Source organism: Pelobates fuscus, chromosome 3 (assembly GCF_036172605.1).
Source record: "Pelobates fuscus isolate aPelFus1 chromosome 3, aPelFus1.pri, whole genome shotgun sequence".
In the NCBI taxonomy this organism is placed as follows: domain Eukaryota; kingdom Metazoa; phylum Chordata; class Amphibia; order Anura; family Pelobatidae; genus Pelobates; species Pelobates fuscus.
The window spans coordinates 365,929,233-365,946,840 of NC_086319.1; the positions used below are offsets into that span (position 1 = coordinate 365,929,233).

The 17,608-nt window shown below is 41.5% G+C and overlaps 1 protein-coding gene across 2 annotated transcripts in view; it reads left to right on the top strand.

The window, feature by feature from the left end:
• Window positions 1-4,602: 4,602 nt before the first annotated feature.
• The window catches only part of LINGO1 (leucine rich repeat and Ig domain containing 1), a 451,779-nt gene continuing 438,773 nt past the window's right edge, over window positions 4,603-17,608 (top strand). The window contains exons 1-2 of one of the 2 annotated variants that reach the window (XM_063449331.1): window positions 4,603-5,294; window positions 5,338-5,508. The gene's annotated coding sequence lies outside the window, so the exon portion shown is untranslated. Of the gene's footprint in view, window positions 5,509-17,608 lie in introns of both variants that reach the window. The other variant, XM_063449330.1, reaches the window with a different exon arrangement.

Consider the following 17,608-nt stretch of genomic DNA (forward strand, 5'->3'; position numbering starts at 1 on the left):
AAAAGTGTGAATAAAACTACCAGAATCCTCTTTTATAAGCCTATGACTCCAGAAAGACACAAGGGCTCATGTTGTCTGCATCTGGCTTGCTTGAGTACTTGGTCCCAACCCTGAGAATTACACTATTGTTTGTAATTTATCACCTTATATGATTTCACTTTGTGTATACTGCTTAGGATTGCATACCTTTAATAATTATTTTTTATGATTCTGTATATTGAAAAGAAAATTTTGTTGACTTGTTAATGCTGCGTGTAATATCATAACAGACAGATGTAAGTGATTAATAATACTTTTATTAAAGCGGCTCTGCCACCTCCTCCCCCCCCCACCCCTTCCCATCCAAATTGAGTATTTCATAAAAATGTAATCTTTATGAAACACTCACATTGATTGTATTGGAATTTTACTGAAATTCTAGTCCAGTCAAAGGATATACTCAACTACAGACATTACGTTGTCTTAGTATTTTTCCTATGCTTGACAAAAGTTGACAAAAGGTGGAGTTACCACCACAATTTTTTTCTACTTTTCCCCATTGACGACTGTAGGGAAAAATATGTTGTCTATGGAGTTGTCTATCTTGTTGTCCTGTTTGTTTTTAACAATGGTTAAATAATTACAAGACAGGCTACGTGCAAAAATATATTCTGCTTAGTAATATAGGTTAAATTATGTAGCCAAGAAATTGTGTAAATTTTGAGTAGAGAATGCCCTGACTCGGAGCCTGTATTGAATTTCCTTTGGAGGCCATAAGTGTATGTTCTGCAATAAATAACTCAGACGGACCTTGTGTTTTCCATTCACAGTGTGTGTGTATAGTAAAGAAAATTACTGACAGGGCAATATTAAAGCATCACAAGACAATATAGCAATATGAAAGCAATATGATAACATAGATGGTGTTGCAGTGGATGTGATCTATTTGGATTTTGCCAAGGCATGACACAAAACTCTGTAAAATAATACGTCAGCAAGATATTAATTTGCTGCAGAGGGATTTAGATAGACTGGGGGACTGGGGAACTAACATGCTCACTTTGAGAGGGGGCATACTTGTCATTGGTGATGACAAAACATACCCCTCTCTGGCTCCACCCCCTTCTCAGTGGGCCACTGTTTTCAAAAATGCCCGGGCCGGAGTTTTTCCCCAATCCAACCCTGTCTGGGTGACTATAGTGTTCCTTTAATACAATGACATATGGAGATCTGACTGGTTTCAAAGGAATAAGGCATTTTTAAAGGGGAAGTGCCCCAGTAGAGTCACACACACTTACTAATTCTTGTGAGCATTATAGTAACCATGCGCCCACTAAACAATATCATTTAATATCCTTATGCATGTTCTGCTCTGTTTTCCAGATTGTTATCCCTTGTGAGTTACTTTTTTCCCCAAAGTTTTGTAACTGGATTATCAACTCACATCTGCTGCCCATGAATCTATGTTTAACGATTAAACCTCTTTAAATAATATTACTTTGAACATACATTTTAATTTTTTTAATAACATTCATTTTTTTTTACTGACAGTAAATTTGCCATCAGTTGGCAGGCTTCATTTATCCTAACATGATTTCGGATCTGACTTGGCACAGTCAATGCAGAACGTACTATTTTAATTTGCTAAATTAGCTTGTTGCTTAGGTACAATGTGTGTTTATGATTGCTTTAAAATTCAACCGCACGCATCTACTTAGCTCCATGGAACTTAGAATAGTTGCAATATAGAAACATGGGATTTTTTATTTTACCAGCTGCTCTATCTTGTCTGCCCATTCCTACAGAAAAACATAAAATGTAGTCCTAAAATTATTTATTACTCAATGCAGTAGTGTGTTTAGTTCTGACTTTTTTAAAAAAAAAAAATATTCTTCGACAAGGATGACCAAAAGTTACATCCTCAGAACAACTATAATTCTCAAGATGCCTTAACTCATGGGAGTAGTAGTGTTACAACAGCTGGGGATTTACTTTTACTACATAACTGTTCTCATCTATTAATCTCTACCATTATATCTGCTAAAACAAATTCTCCGTGTTCCTGTTAAATTTCACTCTCGAGTTAAGTTATGAGTAATTAAGTTATGTGTATATCTACTTTTTCTACAAAATAAATAAATAAAATCGACTTTATTTAAATGCCTTAAGATATTTAGGAGTTTTTGGTAGGTTACTCCTTTCCCCACTCCTCTCCAAGCTGCATGTATTTAGCTCCCGCACAGTCTTTATATTTATTATGTTATTATAGTATATTTATTATTATGCATAAATTGCATTATCTTAATAGCTCTTCTTTGAGTCGTATAAATACACAAAACTAAGTCCTGCACTCAAACTCCCACTACTCCTGGGCGGCAGCAATGATCATAGCACACATCAGTCCCAATACATACAATACAAGCAAAGAAAAAAAGAGTTACCTGAGCACTAGCCCAAATCCCTATGCATATTTAAATAAATAAAGGTTATTAAGTAACTCCAATGGCCTTTAGATGTAAGCACACCTGTCAGATCATCAGCGACAACAAACGAGTGCTTCTCATAGACAAGCATAGATCTACTTTACATGCACAACAACCAAACTGCTCCAATCGAATCGTTCTCAAAGAGAAACATTATCCCAATGCTTCATTTGAGAGATTTATCAGCATTCATCATCATGCTGGGTGTGAGTACGCTGAGCATGAAAACTTTAAATTATTAAAAGTCTTTACTAAGAAGCGTCTGTAATTGACAGTCTGATTGACAGACGCTACAAGCATACTGCGTGACGAATGCACAGTTGTTCTCATAAATGGCAGTGCATGCATTTGTCAGACAGCAGGGACAGGGTCTCTGCACCAAAACCACTACATTGAGATCTCTTGCTGGGCACCGCCCACTGCCTTCCCTGGTCTTGGATGTTCCTGAAGGAAGCTTCCGTTAGCTCCAGTGAGCCAAGCCCTGCTGTGCAGAACTGGCTCCAACCTGGTTCGATGTAAGGAGCTCATGGTCTGCACCTTCAGCGAGTGGCGATTATTGTAAATGTTCCTTTCAGTCCCAAGGGAGTATTTAAAGTGATCTGCATCCATCCAAGGTGCAGTCCATGACCTCCATCACAGGCTCAAAGAAATGCAGAGCCAGCAAGGGAGAACTTTTAATCTCCCTGTCAACCTGGGAAGCAACAGGGGTCCAGTGCTCCAGCTATATTAAGGTGCGCTCGGGCTTTCGTGGAACACCCAGTGCGCATGACTAACGTATTACCTAAACAAAGAACTAAATTGAATAACGTAGAAAAAAAAAAGTGCGAATTTGGAAAAATTCTCCAGCTCAGCAGTAGTCACAATTTGGCTATTTTAACCTAAATTTTGCAATTCCGTTTTAAAATTTTCACTACCATTTTCCTTTTGCTTTTCCTTACCTCTTTTCCTGTACACCCATGTATATTGACGTCCACTCTTGCTCCTGTATCACGCCCTCTTACTTCTGAATTGTTTGAGACAAAAGCTGCATTAGCTTTCGTCTTCGACTGTCGTTAGTTGTCAGCACCCATTACAATACGAATGCGATGAAACGAGCGACCCCTATTACATATGGATGGGATGATGACAAATTCCTGCCAAATGCAGAACTATACATTATTTTTCATTAATATTCTGTAGTAAAGGAGAGACCTGACTATACTAGGCATTGAAGCCTCACAAAGCTGTAAAACAACATGTAAATGTGTGATATTAGCACAGTGCTTATTATAAAAGCAGAAAGATAATTGGGTCAGCATCTATAAAAGTTAAATGTAAATAAAGACTATAAATCATAGTCAGCTTACTATAAATACATAAACACGGAAGGAGGTAGACTAGAGAACCTTGAATGTATCGCGATTGCAGAAGTATGGGAAACTGGGTTTGGGGTATATAATGTACTGTAAATCGCGAAGACAGAATGATCGAATTTTACGACACAGAGCTATAAACACATTGTAAATCTGGAAGGGGAAGAGGATGATTGAGGAAACATGCATGATGAGAACCGGACAAGGATTGAATACATTGCAAATCTAGGTTAGAGAGGCTGGATCACTCTGTTTGCGGATCATAATAAAGTAAAATCTTAACCACAACACTACAGGCCCACAGCCCTAGATCGTTTGTAAACTGGAACAGGCTCAGAAATCCTGCAGTAAAGGTAGATCCGTATTATTTATTTAACCAAGAATTATGTACAGTAGGCAAGGGAATTGTAGATTATTGGGTGAAAATATTTGAATTGGATAAAAAAAATGTCAGCTTGCTGCTTGACCTAAAACTTTCAGATCCCTTGTCAATGTCTCCACAGTAAACTGGACTAAAATGTCATAATGCTTTGCTAATCCCAAGCCATAATTAACTGAGCAGCAGAGTAATCAATGCGCACTCCATCAGAACTGTATGGCTCATGCTTGCAAATAGTAAATATCTGGGCAGTAAGGGCCCTTCTCACCATGAACACAGATACAGGTCTCTCTGCCTGTCTGTGAATGGTATAAAATGAACTACACAGCCCAGAATGCACATGGCTATGGAGCACAACATCACTGCAGTCAGCAGTTGCTGGGAGGGGCACCTGGACCAGTCTGCTAGATAGAGGATAAGATAGGGAGGGAGGACAGGCAGTGAGAAGGAGGGAGGGGAGACTGAATCAGCATAGCATTGCTCACAAGGACACAGGGAGAACGTTCCTCAAAGGGGATCCCCAAAACTACTGTGTTGGGGAGGGGGTGAAGGAGGAGACAATTCCTGAGTGTTCTACCTGGGATACATTCTGCTGATCTGGCATTCCATTTGGTCCCCATCAAACCTTCCACAGGACCAAGAGCTGAGGATTTGGGGGATGATCCTGGAGGAGGGGGGTGCGTGTTCCCCTAAGGGGGGCAGAGGAAGCAGGCAGTGACGGCTGGACCTCTGAGCCTCTAAGGAGCGTGGATTTGGAATTGCATACAGAGTCACTGGCTGTTTTTTCTTTTTGTTTTAACAAATATTTTTTTTTAATTCTTGCGAGGATACGTTTTGGGGGTGTCTGCCATGGACTGGGGGTGTAAGGGGCTGTACTGGAACCAAGGATGCTGCTTGAACTGAATGCTGGCTCTGCACCCCGGATATATACATAGTAATAAGGCATTGCTCCAGGGAGACCTATAAATCATAGCTCAACACTCACACATATACACAACACACACACATCCATAGAGGAAACATACTGACACAGTACAGCACTGTAAACACGTGCAGATAGCACACAGTATACACTGCACACAGTATACATTGCACACACAAGTCGCAAAGTATACAGGGCACACACTATACATTGCACATACAGGATACACAGAATAAACTTAACACACAGTATACACTGAACACACACTAGGCACACAGGATACATTAAACACACACAGGTCACACATGTAGACTGACATACAGTGCATTATCTTCCTGCCTGTCCCAAGAGAGAAGCCATTGAGAGTCCCATATGATGCAGAGATAAAATAAGGTGAGCTCAGTGTATGTATGTTTAACACCTATTAGGTAATGATGTGTAGCTTATGCTGGTTTTATGCCTTTAGTTATGGAGTAACTCACTGTAATTTCTACTCATTGCATATTTTATATGGATCCATGTTAACGTGGTATTCTTGAAATACTGCATGCATAACTATAAACTATTGCAGGGTATATAGAATGGAATATACATTGTATGTGCATTTGAATATCCTGTTTTGTGGTTATAGAGATATAGCTATCCATGCACACACATTGCATTTTATAATTAGCTTTAGTTTGATTTGTATTCCTCAGCTTCATGACATATAAAACTACCCATTCTACTCATCTATCTATCTGTCTGTCTGTCTGTCTGTCTGTCTATCTATCTATCTATCTATCGACCCATATTCACAGACAGCTCTTATTGTAATGCATATGCGAGGTTAATATATTTTGCATGTACTCAAGATTTGGTTAATTTAGTATACTCTGGATCTATCACACTTTCTAATGTATTGTCATGTATACAATTGTGTTGCACTTTTACATATTACTCTCTGGCACACAACCGATACAACTGAATAAGTGCATTTTTCTGCGTTCATAAATGTTTGTGTCTGTTTTCTGTGTATATGTGTGTTGGTGTGTTCCTCTTATGATTTATCCTGCCACTTCTACCCATTGGCAGAGTTGGGGGCAGGTTTATAAATAATTATGTAGACATACAGAATAAATATATCACTGTCCAGATTACATAAATATTTCTAGTTTAAGATATTAGGTATTTGTTTTTCATATTTTGTAAAAAATATAGGTAAAACCAGCAGCTTGTGCATGCTATGTCTCTGATGTACTCTTTTACACAAATACGGTGTGTGTTTAATTAGAATTTAGAACCTACAAGAGGCGGTGATAATAAAGTTACGTGGATATTGGTTAGTTGTTCTACCAAAGGTTATCTGGCAGCCATTTTCAAGAGGCCTGGTTTAAGCAGGGCATTGGCTCATTATCTCCAGCACATCTTGTGCACCTGTCCATGTCTTGCCTTCTCTTCTGTCATCTTTCCACCTCTGTCTGTGTGCCCTGTGTCTTGTCTTTGCTACTGTGTCTGTTTTTCGTTCTTTCTGTCTTTGCCCTGTATGCGTTTTGCGATTCCTTGCTCTGCTCATGGTCTGCTTTTGGTATCTTTCTCAGTTGTGGTTAACTCTTAGTATTACTTTTACAGCATATTATCTTGGCTTTGTCTCTTTCATCTCTTATTTTTTTTCCCATGCCTTTTTTTTTTCTTATAATCCTTTCATCTGTCTGCCTTTCTCTTGATGGCCACACTTGAACGGTTGCTGCTTCGTCTCTCGGTTGTGTTCACATGCCTTGTCTTATTAAGTGAGCAGCCTGCAAAATTATATGGCCCACTTAATGCGCCAGCTATTCAATTTTAAGCTATTGAGATTAATAATGGAAGTCACTCTATGCTCTGACATGAAGTGTCTTTCTTTAGTGTGTGTTAGCGTATGCTGTATCTGTCAGTGGGGAGTGCTGCTGCAGTTTCAAGTTACACGGTTTGGGCTGAAAACACTAATTGGCTTTTCATACAGAAGGCCATTTGGATGTAGAAACCATAATGAACCATATTAACTCATGACCTATGACAGTGTACCTTTAAACAGCTGGGCATCTTTGACCGTGTAGCTTTAAACATCTTGGTATATGTGACAGTGTACCTTTAATGAGGTAGGTATATGTGACAGTGTACCTTTAAATAGGTAGGTATATGTGACAGTGTACCTTAAACAGCTGGGTATCTGTGACCGTGTAGCTTTAAACATCTTAGTACATGTGACAGTGTACCTTTAAATAGGTAGGTATATGTGACAGTGTACGTTAAACAGCTGGGTATCTGTGACCGAGTAGCTTTAAACATCTTAGTACATGTGACAGTGTACCTTTAAATAGGTAGGTATAAGTGACAGTGTACATTGAAACAGCTGGGTATCTGTGACAGTGTACCTTTAATCTGTTTGGCATATGTGACAGTGTCCCTTTAAATAGGTTGGTATATGAGACAGTGTCCCTTTAAATAGATAGGTATATGTGACAGTGTACCTTTAAAAGGCTCGGTATCTGTCACAGTGTACCTTTAAACAGGTAGGTCTATGATGGCATTCATGTATTCCTGCACCACATTTTTGCTTAGCTTACTCTGCAATCGAGGCAGTGATGCAACAAGGCCCACCATTGCTTGACAAACTATAATCTTTCTTGTAAGGTCTTAAAAGCATGCTTCTTATTATTACTGTTATTATCTGCAGGATTCTCCTTTGGTCAGTTATTTTGTATCTTTGTGGGATGCATTGGCGCTTTATAAATAATGCTAGTCCCCCCTTCTCTGCATCTTCATGGCAAGACGCAAGAATGCAATAGTTCGATCTTTTCAATCCAGTTCCTGCTCTCTTTCTGTCACCCCCTCCTTCCAAAAATAAGGCTGTGTGTGTGTGTGTCTGGATAGAAAAGTCTGTCATTATTATCTGGGCTGACTACTCTATGCATTGTATTCTCTCTTTGTACGCTACGATTACGGAACATCTAATAGAAACATAGGGGCAGATGAACCCTGAAATATATTTTAGGTTTTTAATTTGTTGAATCTCTCCAATATGTGTATATATATGTGCATTGTTCTCCTCTGTTCTCCTTTCTTTTCTCCATAACCCATAACACTCACCCACCCCTTTTCATTTTAATGTAATTTCTCATCTCAGACGTAGAAGAAGCCAAAGATTACATTCATTTTAAATGTTTTTTTGTATTGTACATATTGAGGAAGAACAAATGGGTGCAAATCAATTTGACAAAAACCTTGCAGCACGCATGTGATTGGCTGACTCAGAACAAAGTGCAAAAACAATTAAATTTAATTATGTTAAGGTACATAAAGCCTTGGGCTAATGGTATACACCCACGTGTACTTAGGGAGCTTAGTGTAGTAATAATCAGACTGTTCTAGTTAATCATTCTGGATTCTCTATTTTTGGCATGGTTTCAAAACACTGGCATACAGCAGATCATGTTCCTTTATTAAAGAAAGGAACAGAATCGCAGCCTGGAAATTAGAAACCTGTGCAAAATTTAGCTTTCTACTTCAATAATACAGTTGCGCAGGAAGTCATCACGTTTAGGTGTTTTATCCAGAGACGTTGCACATCAGGGGTTTATAGTCCAGCTGTCAGTTTTCTATTGTAGAAAATTAAAACAGTTGTACTTTCAACTCCCATAAACCTCTGATTTACCTCTTTGCTCAACACACTCACTGAAAGCTATGGGAGGATCAGGATTGAGTGAAGCTACTGGCAAACACTCACGCCAGAATCTGCATTTTCTGCTATTTGCAGAAAAAGGATACATTTTAAAGGTGCATATCTTTAATTTTTAAAGTGGCGCTGTCACCTGAAACTTACCTTTCTAGCATTGTTTCCTATTCTCTTCCTCTTTCAGAATCGTTTCTTCATTTTTGATCTATTTCCCTTTAAAACACAAGACACATTAGGAACAACTCTTGACAAAGGGTGGAGCTTAAGGCTTAATCACTTTTTTCAAGATATTAAAGCTTGACTTAAGCTCCACCCTTTGTCAAAAATGTCAGACGTAGAGACGTAGGAAAAACACATAAGACAATGTAGTCCTTACTTTATCTTTTTTTTTAAGTTTTAAAGAGAAATAGATCAGAAATGAAGAAAAGAAGAACAGATTCTGAAAGAGTAAGCGAAGATGAAACAATAGGAGTAAGGTACTTTTGAGGTGACAGCGCCGCTTTAAGCAGAATTATTCATGGATACAGTGAGGGAAAAAAAGTATTTGATCCCCTGCTGATTTTGAACGTTTGCGCACTGACAAAGAAATGGTAATTGTATAATTTTAATGGTAGGTGTATTTTAACAGTGAGAGACAGAATTTTAAAAAAAGAATCCAGAAAAACGCATGTCAAAAAAGTTATACATTGATTTGTATGTCAATGTGTGAAATAAGTATTTGACCCCTTCAACTTAGTACTTGGTGGCAAAACCCTTGTTGGCAGTCACAGGGGTCAGACGTTTCTTGTAGTTGGCCACCAGGTTTGCACACATCTCAGGAGGGATTTTGTCCCACTCCTCTTTGCAGATCCTCTCCAAGTCATTAAGGTTTTGAGGCTGACGTTTGGCAACTCGAACCTTCAGCTCCCTCCACAGATTTTCTATCGGGTTAAGGTCTGGAAACTGGCTAGGCCACACCAGGACCTTAAGGTGCTTCTTCTTGAGTCACTCCTTTGTTGCCTTGGCTGTGTGTTTTGGGTCATTGTCATGCTGGAATACCCATCCACGACCCATTTTTAATGCCCTGGCTGAGGGAAGGAGGTTCTCACCCAAGATTTAACGGTACATGGCCCCGTCCATCGTCCCTTTGATGCAATGCAGTTGTCCTGTCCCCTTAGCAGAAAAACACCCCCAAAGCGTAATGTTTCCACCTCCATGTTTGACGGTGGGGATGGTTTTCTTGGGGTCATAGGCAGCATTTATCCTCCTCCAAACACAGATAGTTGAGTTGATGCCAAAGAGCTTGATTTTGGTCTCATCTGACCACAACACTTTCACCCAGTTCTCCTCTGAATCATTCAGATGTTCATTGGCAAACTGCAGACGGGCCTGTACATTGGCTTTCTTGAGCAGGGGGACCTTGCAGGCGCTGCAGGATTTCAGTCCTTCACGGTGTAGTGTGTTACCAATTGTTTTCTTCGTGACCATGGTTCAAGCTGCCTTGAGATCATTAATAAGATCTTCCCGTGTAGTTCTGGGCTGATTCATCAGCGTTCCCATAATCATTGAAATTCCATGAGGTGAGATCTTGCGCGGAGCACCAGACCGAGGGAGACTGACAGTTATTTTGTGTTTCTTCTATTTGCGAATAATTGCACCAACTGTTGTCACCTTCTCACCAAGCTGCTTGGCGATGGGGTCTTGTAGCATATTCCAGCCTTGTATAGGTCTACAATCTTGTCCCTGACATCCTTGGACATCCCTTTGGTCTTGGCCATGGTGCAGAGTTTGGAATATGATTGATTGCTTCTGTGGACAGGTGTATTTTATACAGGTAACAAGCTGAGACTAGGAGCACTCCCTTTAATAGAGTGCTCCTAATCTCAGCTCGTTACCTGTATAAAAGACAGCAGGGAGCCATAAATCTTGTTGATTGATAGGGGATCAAATACTTATTTCACTCATTGACATGCAAATCAATTTATAACTTTTTTGACAAGCGTTTTTCTAGATTTTATTTTTTGTTAGTCTCTCTCTCACTGTTAAAATACACCTACTATTAAAATTATAGATTGATAATGTCTTTGTCAGTGGGCAAACATTCAAAATCAGCAGGGGATCAAATACTTTTTCCCCTCACTGTGCATTCAACAACAGTATTATTTGCAAACTTTAATTTGGTTTTATGAAAGATAAATCAAGTCAAGCTGATATAAACATGCATCCTTTATTGGATGTGATATTTTTATTGATGTTTTAAATAATGATATACAGCATTTTCCCATGAATGATGATAACACAAAAGGCAAATAATATTATACAAGGACAAAAAAAAAAAAAACAGGGCATAAACCCCAGTAACCTTGATACCGTCCCATAAAAAATCATTTCAGTACATATTTTTTTTAAAAAATGAGTAAATGCCTGCCTGCACTTTGATTGAAACCTGGCCATTTTTAACGGAATATTCTTAGACAGGGTGAAGTTGATAAATGGCGTGTTCCAGCATTCTGTTCCAGGTCATCTTCTATATAATGTATTTATTAATAACACTTAAGTGTCTTTGACAGCCATTTCCCAGTCTTTTGCAGAAGATAAAAAAAAAGGTTAGGAAAGCAATTGTAGATACGAATATTAATTTCACTATCTATCCTAGCTGTTCATATAAGTGTTAATTTGAACCAATGTAGACTGAATAGGATGTAAATTTGCAAAGGGATTTATACAAATTGGTGAACTATGCAGACAAGTGGCAATTGGAATTCACTGTACACAAATGCAAAGTTATGTACTGTAGGAGCAGGGGTGGGACTGATATAGCAAGTAACAGGTGGCTCAGGTGCAATAATTGTTTTGGGTGGCCCCCTAGCACTAGCATGGCCAAAAGGTAGATCCTATCTGTCTTACAACTCACACAATGCTTTTCCAGCTGGGCATCTACCTTATGCCCATCCTTACAGAGCTGTATTTGTGAGCGTTGTTTGTGATACACAGATGCACACAAACACACAAATGCACAGATGTATATACAGTTTGCAAATACACACACTGACAAAGACACACACATACACTCACAGATAATACATATACACACACACAGTTAATACATATACACACATATCACACATATACACAAAGAGTTAATACATATACACACAAATAACACATACACACACAGTTAATACATATACACACAATGACACATGCACTCATATACACACACAGATAACACATGTACACACACTGACACATACACACATATAAACACAGATAACACGTACATCAAATTCCGCAGCGCTTTACAATGGGTGGACGAACAGACATGTAGTTGTAACCAGACAAGTTGGACACACAGGAACAGAGGGGTTGAGGGCCCTGCTCAATTGTCAGGATCCCGCGGGCGGCTGTGAGGGGAGGCTGCAATCCTCTTGCAGCACTCACCCTTGGTCCGTCGCCGCCCACGGTCCCCTCTCCCCTCACCTGTCAGCGAGCGGCGTCCTCTCTTCTTGACACGCCGCTCGCGTCGTCCTCCCCCCTCCCAGCAGCAGCATGTATAACGCTGCATGCTGGGAGCCGGCACAATTATCTGAACGCCGGGGTCACTCACGTGACCCGGTGTTAAAGCTACAGCACAGTAATCACAGTGGGAGGTATAGATATCCCCCAAGTGTGATTGTTAATTCTGGTTGGAAGTTATCCAATCAGAATTAAGCACAGGATTGAAATACTTACCTTTCCTGTCTTTCAGTGCCCTGTTGTGGTCTTATGGTACCTGTATTGCAATTTGCTCGTGTGTCTCTCTGGTTACGTATATTTGGCTTGTTATTCCGATTCTCCTGCTTTCTCCATTCCTTTGACCTTGGCTTGTTTCTCGTTCTCCTCTTTTCTGGTTCCCATTACTTGGCTTGTCTCCTGACTATTCTTAGCGTGCTTAGCCCGGCCATTCTAAGGACCGGTACTGCACCCTTTACTATCTGTGACCTGTTAGCGTGTTAGGTTCCCCGAATCGTGACATTACAATAGGGCCATAATGGAACCTGCTGACATTCCACAGCTACTAGTTAATCAGGAGGCTAGAATGGATGGTTTAGACCACCGTATGGATCAGTTTGCTCAAGCTTTACAAACCATACTGGCTCGTACTGCACACTTGCAACCTGCCGTTCAGGAGGCTGCTGCTGCTGTGCCTGAACCCATACCCACTCCGGTACCCGTTCCTGCTCACGTAGTTCATATGACTCCGCCACAGCGCTATAGCGGTGATCTAGCATTGTGTCGTGGTTTCCTCAACCAAACTGATATCCATTTGGTAATGAATCCACATTCCTATCCCACTGACAGAACCAAAATTGCCTTTTTGATAAACCACTTGTCCGGGAGAGCTTTAGCATGGGCCAACCCCATGTGGGAGAATATGTCCTTTGCAGATTTTTTGACAGCTTTCAAATGCACGTTCGATCAACCCGGTAGGGTTGCCTCTGCTGGCAAAGCTCTGCTTAGGGTCCGACAGGGTAACAGATCTGTAGCGGATTATACTATCGAATTCACTCTAGCAACTGAAGTGGTTTGGAATAATGACGCCCTCGTAACAGCCTTTCAGGAGGGTTTGGCCGCTTACATACTGGATGAAATAGCATCCAGGGAATTGTCTGTTCTTCTGGATGATGTTATAGACTACATAATTCTTATTGACAACCGTATTAGAGAGAGGCGTAGTCAAAGACGGATGAATACACAGGTGTTACCTGCTCTACCCAATACTGCATTACTAGCATTACCCGCTCCTAGTCAACCATCCCCCGAACCCATGCAATTGGGTGCTACGGGGTTAACTGAGGCTGAAAGAGAGTATCGTAGAAGGAAGGGGTTATGCCTTTATTGTGGAAAGAGGGGGCACCACTGTAATACCTGCCCTAAATTACAGGGAAACTTCAGCACCTAAGGCCTAGAGAGGGGTCGGCCTCGGGTGTTATGACTTTGTCCCCTCATGTGTCCATCTCCAGACCGTTTATTACGGTTTCACTTTTGTTCAATAAAACCATTATAACCACCAAATCTTGATCGATTCAGGTGCGGCAGACAACCTTATGGATTAAAACTTTGCTAAAACCGCAGCATTGACTTTGATCCAAAAGGCCACACCCTAAGCCGTTGAGGCCATAGATGGTAGACCACTTGAGAAACCTCTGGTGACCCATGAAACCCAAGAAATAGTTATGTCTGTGGGTGCTTTGCAAAAGGAAAGGTTAACCTTCCAAATAATTGACTCCCCTACTGCTTCCATCGTTCTGGGTTTTCCCTGGTTAGTTAAACACAACCCAGTACTTGATTGGGGTTGTTTAGATATACTCTCCTGGGGGGGAATCTTGTCAACGAGACTGTATGGCCCATGTACGTTCTGTTTGTTTACTCAATGTGCCCACGGCTAAACCACTTTCTGTTTCTGTCCCTTCTATGCAGACCGTGCATTGGTTTTTGAAAAAAGGGAGGCAGATAAGCTACCTCCACACCGTGACTATGACTGTGCCATAAACCTTTTACCGGGTACTATGCCACCTAAGGGTAAGGTCTACCCTCTTTCTGAAAAAGAAAATCAGGTTATGTAGGAGTATATACGGGAATCCTTGAGGAAAGGTTTTATCAGAAGGTCCTCCTCTCCTGCTGGTGCTGGTTTCTTTTTCGTTGCCAAGAAAGAGGGTGACTTAAGGCCATGCATAGATTACAGGGGTCTGAACAATATAACAATCAAGAACGCCTATCCTATCCCTCTCATCACTGAGTTGTTTGATCGTGTCAAAGGTTCTAGATATTTTACTAAACTAGACCTCAGGGGGTCTTTTAACCTTGTTCGTATAAAGGAGAATGATGAGTGGAAAACAGCGTTCAATACACGTAGTGGACATTATGAGTATCTAGTCATGCCTTTTGGACTGTGTAATGCTCCTGCTGTGTTTCAGGACCTCATAAATGATGTCCTTAGGGATCTACTGTATGTCTGTGCCGTGGTATACCTTGATGACATACTTGTATATTCTCCTGATTTAAAGTCACACCATACTCATGTGAGGATGGTGCTTAAGAAATTGTTGCAGAACGGTCTTTATTGCAAATTAGAAAAATGTTTGTTCGACCAGACTTCTGTGCAATTCCTAGGGTATGTCATTTCTGAACAGGGATTCAGCATGGATCCTTCTAAAGTGGAAGCCATACTGTCCTGGCCTCTTCCCCAAGGACTTAAAGCAATACAGCGCTTTATAGGGTTTGCCAATTATTATCGGAAGTTTATTAAAAACTTTTCACCACTTATTTCCCCTATTACGAAACTAACAAAAAAAGGTTTGCACCCCAGGGTTTGGACTCCTGAAGCCCTTGAGGCCTTCGAGACTCTCAAAAAGGCATTTGCCACTGCCCCTGTGCTACACCATCCTGATCCTTCCCTTCCCTTTGTTATGGAAGTGGACGCTTCTGAATCAGGTGTAGGAGCAGTGTTGTCCCAGAGATTATCGTATGACGAACCCCTCCATCCCTGTTGTTACTTTTCTAAAAGGCTGTCTGATTCAGAAAAGAATTACGACGTTGGGAACAGGGATCTATTGGCTATTGTGATGGCTTTTAAAGAATAGAGGTACTTATTAGAGGGATCTAGACACAACATTTTGGTTATAACTGATCACAAGAATCTCTCCTATATAGCAGATGCTAAAAGATTGTCTTCTCGGCAGGCTAGATGGTCTTTAGTTCTTTCACGCTTTCAGTACGTTATTACATATAGGCCTGGTTACCGTAATGTCAAAGCTGATGCTATCTCCCGACAGTATGAACCTTTGGAGTCTATTGCCCCTGCTCCCGAACCCATTGTACCTGCGTCTCAGATAATAGCTGCTACTCGTTTGGTTATTTCGTCTCCTTTCCTTGATAGTATCAAGACATACCAAACCCAAGCACCCTCTGAGACACCTGTTGGTAGACTATACGTGAAAGTAAAAGACAGAAAAAAGTTGTTAGCTTTATTTTACACCGCCAAAACTGCTGGTCATCCGGGGATTACCAAGACGTACAAGGGTCTCCTTCAACAGTTTTGGTGGCCTTCACTTAAACAAGACATGGTGGATTATGTGCAGGCTTGTCGTGTCTGTACACAGTGTAAGTCGCCTAATGTTAAACCCCGAGGACTCCTGATGCCACTATCTGTACCCAAGAAACCCTGGACCCACTTATCCATGGATTTTATTGTGGATCTTCCTTCCTCTGATGGACAGACAGTAATTTTGACTGTGACAGATAGGTTCTCTAAAATGGCGCACTTTATTCCGCTTAAGAAACTTCCTTCTGCGGGTTCAGTTGGCTCAGGTGTTCGCCAAAGAGGTGTTCCGGTTGCATGGTATACCACTGGATATCGTATCCAACAGGGGTTCTCAATTTGTCTCTCGGTTTTGGAAGGGCTTTTGTGCTGAGATGGGGATCTCCTTGTCGTTTACGTCCTCCTATCATCCACAATCTAATGGAGCTGCTGAACGTGCTAATTAGTCTGTGGAGTTGTATTTATGCTTTTTCACGAATGCACACCAAGACAACTGGTCTCATCTTCTTCCCTGGGCTGAATTTGCCAGGAATACTGTGACACATTTGTCTACTGGATAAGTCCTTTTATGGTTGCTTATGGGTTCCAACCCTCTGTCCTTCCCGGTGTATTCTCCGACAAGGGAATGCCCGCTTTGGACGAGCACCTCGCCTCCTTACGGAAGATGTGGGATCAGGTCCATGTTGCTCTCTCTCGTGCAGCGGTTACTCAGAAGAGATTCGCTGATCGCCGTAGGTGTGCGGCTCCTTCTTATGCTCCGGGTGATAAGGTTTGGTTGTCCTCTAGGAATCTCCGCCTCAGGGTTCCCTCGATGAAATTTGCGCCCAGGTTCCTTGGCCCCTATAGGTTATTGCGGAGGGTGAATCCCGTGTCCTACTCCCTGGCCTTGCCTCCTTCCATGCGTATACCTAACACGTTTCACACCTCCCTTTTGAAGCCTTTGCGCTGTAATCGGTTCTCTGGTCCTCTCGGACGACCCGATTCCCTCTGCGCGGTCTCTAGTGACGTGTACGAGGTGGCTGCACTACTCGATTCTCGTTTTTCTCGGGGTCGGTTGCAGTACCTGGTGGATTGGAAGGGTTATGGTCCTGAGGAGCGGTCTTGGGTTTCTGTCTCTGATTTGCACGCATCCTCTTTGGTCCACTCCTTTCATGCGCGGTTTACTTTGAAGCCTTCGGTCGGTCCTCGAGGGGGGGGGTAATGTCAGGGTCCTCTCGCAGCACTCACCCTCGGTCCGTCGCCGCCCGCGGTCCCCTCTCCCCTCACCTGTCAGCGAGCGGCGTCCTCTCTTCTTGACATTCCGCTCGCGTCGTCCTCACCCCCTCCCAGCGGCAGCATGTATAACGCTGCATGCTGGGAGCCGGCACAATTATATGAACGCCGGGGTCACTCAAGCTTGGCTTGTTATTCAGATTCTCCTGCTTTCTCCATTCCTTTGACCTCGGCTTGTTTCTCGTTCTCCTGTTTTCTGGCTCCCATTACTTGGCTTGTCTCCTGACTATTCTCCTGGCCATTCTAAGGACCGGTACTGCACCCTTTACTATCTGTGACCTGTTAGCGTGTTAGGTTCCCCGAATCGTGACATCAATGAGCTTACATGCTAGAGGGAGTGGGGTAAAATGACACAAAAAGGTAAGGATAGTATTAGACTAGTGACAGTTGCAGAAGAGGAATCAGTCAGGAGCTATTAACAGTTTAATTGATATGTTTTTATGAAGAAGTGGGTTTTTAACGATTTT